Below are 3,571 nucleotides of genomic sequence, written 5' to 3'. Positions count from 1 at the left end.
CTTCCTTCACGGCTTGGTCTTGTTCCGGATTCTTCGGAGGGGTTTCCCTCAGAGATCGCAATTCCTCCCTGTCTTGGTCCGGATACTTCTTGGGAGTTTCCCTCAGAGATTGCAAATCCTCCCTGAGTTGGTCTGGGTCCGGATACTTCTCGAGAGTTTCCCTCAGAGATTGCAATTCCTCCCTGTTCTGAATAATCTCTCTTTCCAAAGATTCGACATGGTGTTGGGGTACCTGCTTACTAATAGCCTCCTCCACCTTCTCAATCATATGACTTAAAAGAGAGCGCAGGTTCAGGACGTTCAGCTCTCCAGCCCCCTTAAAGGCTTTTTTAAATAGCTTGTTCAAGTCTCTGTTAGCCATTTGGTTTCTGTGTGGGGAAACAGCTGTAAATTCAAGCTGAAGTTGAGCAAATTTAAGCTTATCAAGCCAAATCTTTCAGTCCTACGTGAGTATTTAGCCAACAAATGCTGTCTCAGAAATTGAAGTGTGTCCTCTAGTGTCGATCAACTGCAACAACTAATTCTTGAGATGGAAAGCAGCTACTACATAATCCGCTCTGCTTTGATCCCTGAGATCAGAGCATTCCAAGTGACGTCACGTGGAACGCTCTACTTCAAAGCCACGCGGGCTACGTCCCTCAAGTTGGAGCGATTCCAAGTGACGAGCTGAGTTCAGGTGATCAGTGCGCCTGCGCAAAGACCGGTAAACATATTCTGTGGAAGTCCACGTGTTTTCTTGAAACGACAGCCTGCAGTGACCTGTTTTTGTTATTACTCGATTAAATATGCGTTATTAGTGTTTGTCAGTCACACAGGTATGAGTGGCAAGCGGCGTGCTACGCTAAATGTCCGGTTCAGAGACCGCCATCGTCTTTCTACGTGGATACGAATGACGTTACAGGAGGACTGCAGCCGACTTCAGTCCAGGAGGAACTGAGCTCACCGCTGAAGCTCACTGAAGCCAGGTGGATCCGCGGTCTCTGCAGGTAAGACGATGTAAGATGAGAGCATTCAAATGCAGTTTACGCATCAAAACAACACAGCAATGGCTTTAAGTTGACATGCGTATTGACAAGCTAACCATTGTTGACAAGCTTACCATTTTGAGGTTGCATTTGCGAGCTAGCTGCTAGATGGAATGCATCACCGAGTTTCTGTGGATTAGCATGTTTAACTCGTCTACTGTGAGGTAAACCAAGTCATTACTTCCGCTACTAGGGTAAAAACTCGAATAATTGCCCCCCACGAGTCCTGTTCAATGCCACCATTAGCTTCTAAATTAGCCTGTAGGCTACTTTTTCCATACTGTATAATAGCGTCACATGTCTTATACTCTGCTCGTCCCAACGCTATACTGACGCTATATCTATTCATGTTTAAAACCAAAGATTAATTTTTATGGCTAAATCAACAGTAAGAGTCCAGATGTGTTGATCATGATAATATACAGTGGCATGCACACTTAAACATGATTCAGTCTTTGATATCTTTACTAGAATGTCAATTCAAGTTTCTGTGGTTTTGAACAAAGCTTGGCTGCATTTGATCCCATATAAGCAATTTAGGGATAACATTTGAATCTGGCCACGCCTCTTCTTAGCACACCTGACACCTGTGAGTGTAAGCTAGATGCTGACAGTGACATTTACATGGCTGCAGAAAGATAAACGCTGCTAAATTATTCCAAATATGTCAGCTCATTTACTCATGTGGTGATACCAGAGCTGTGGTGGCTCTGTTGTATTCTTGTAAGTGAGCGATCGTGCGGGCTGACATCAACACATATTGTTGTCCTCAACTTGAAAATTAAAACCCAACGGATCAGATCTGTCCGTCTCTCCCTCTGTCAGTCTGTCCGTTAGTTAAATAACTGTTCGCCTTCTCATGTTAAATTATGAAATATATTTTGGTTACATGCCTTGAGTATTCAAATCATCAGATGGCTTTACTTGAATCTACTCGCCGCTATGACATCCATCCATTGTCTGTAACCGCTTTATCCCTTTTATTGGGTCATGGGAGTTTTTGCTGGAGCCAATCCCAGCTGTCTCTGGGCGAGGGCAGGGTACACCCAGCTCATCGCAGGGCCCTCACTGATGGCAGAGGCCGCCATGCAAGGTGCCAACCGCACATCAGGAGCAGTTTGGGGTTCAGTATCCTGCTCAAGGACACTTCGACATGCAGCTCAGCTCAGCCCGGAGCTGGGATTTGAACCAGCGACCTTTCGATCTCTAGCCGACCTGCTCTGCCCGCTCTGCCCTGCGCTATGACATGCTGAATGTTATTTTTTTTCCTGCTGGATGTGACACTGGGGGCGTGGCTAAATCCTCGATTCCACCTTTGATTTAAAAGATCAAGAGCGTGACGTCGTTTCGCTCAATAACCGACTCACAATCGAGATCGTGACACCTCTAATAATTGCCATTATCAATCACAATGACCCTTCACGGAATGAAAACCGACGGCAGTTTTGGCATTATAATTTCAAAACATACAGTGTATTCAGACCCCTTCACTTTTTCACATTTTGTTATTTTGCAGCGTCATGCTTAAACCGTTTACATTTATTTTTTTTCCTCATCAATCTCCATTCAGGCAGGCAATTAATGGAACGCGATTGTGTCTGATCAGATTAGGGTTGCACCAGTACGAGATCTTCATGGTACCATAACTGTCACAGAAAATATCATGGCATTATGCTATACGGTGTAAAATTACTATAATTCCTGTAATGATTCTAAGTGATAAAAAAGAAAGAGACAAAAGAGGAGCTAACCAATGAGAGACAAGATGAGGAATAGCCCCAGAATGCAACAGAATAGAGGAACGAGATGAAGGAAGATAGTATAACGCTAATTGCATCATGTTTGTGACAAAGAACCCCAAGTCTTAAAAACAGATTTAGATGGTGTGATTTATATTTAAACATTGTGTGTGTGTGTGTGTGTGTGTTGTCCGGCTAACCTTTTGTAATATATCTCTGTCTTCAGAGTACAAGCAGCAGACAGAGGAGCCCTGGAACCTGACTGAACTGAACACACTTCATTTAAAGAAGCTGACAATGTGGAAGATTTCTGTATTCAACACAATCACAGAGTGCCTCAAATAAAAGTCACCCAAACAAGAACAATTATTCTGGCAGTTTTTTCCTTGAAAGTTTGGAAATGCTGTTGTATTGTTAGGGGGGGGATTATACAACACAAAGTTTCTTTCAAACAGATTTTTCTTTTGGACAATTAAAGCTCTCACCTGACAGTGTGTGCACCTTATCTTTACACATACTCGTACTCAGTAATATGCAGCTCAGTATTGGGGCAGTAATATGGAAGATTATACTGGTTGATGACTGCACATGACAAAAATTGCAGACTAAAGAAGAAACAGCTGAGAAACATGTATAAGAACATATTAATTGTATGCAATGCCATAACACTAAACAATGACTCCAACATAAGAATAATACTTGTTGCAATTTTTCGCTTTTAATGTTTCAATTCTGAAAGTGTTGTTGTATTGGGAAAAATTGCACACACTTAACCTTTATATATCCCTATAAATAAGATTGTTTCAA

General features: G+C 42.5%; 1 long non-coding RNA gene across 1 annotated transcript; it reads left to right on the top strand.

Moving 5' to 3' along the window:
* The first annotated feature begins 622 nt into the window (after window positions 1-622).
* On the top strand, window positions 623-3,130 carry LOC115570938 (uncharacterized). The gene is made up of 2 exons (XR_003981849.1): window positions 623-986; window positions 2,991-3,130. It is a non-coding gene; the product is annotated as an uncharacterized LOC115570938 (long non-coding RNA).
* Window positions 3,131-3,571: the final 441 nt, after the last annotated feature.

This window comes from Sparus aurata, chromosome 20 (assembly GCF_900880675.1).
Source record: "Sparus aurata chromosome 20, fSpaAur1.1, whole genome shotgun sequence".
Lineage (NCBI taxonomy): Eukaryota > Metazoa > Chordata > Actinopteri > Spariformes > Sparidae > Sparus > Sparus aurata.
Note: the sequence above shows the minus strand (reverse complement) of the source record. Positions and strands in the feature narration are given on the sequence as shown.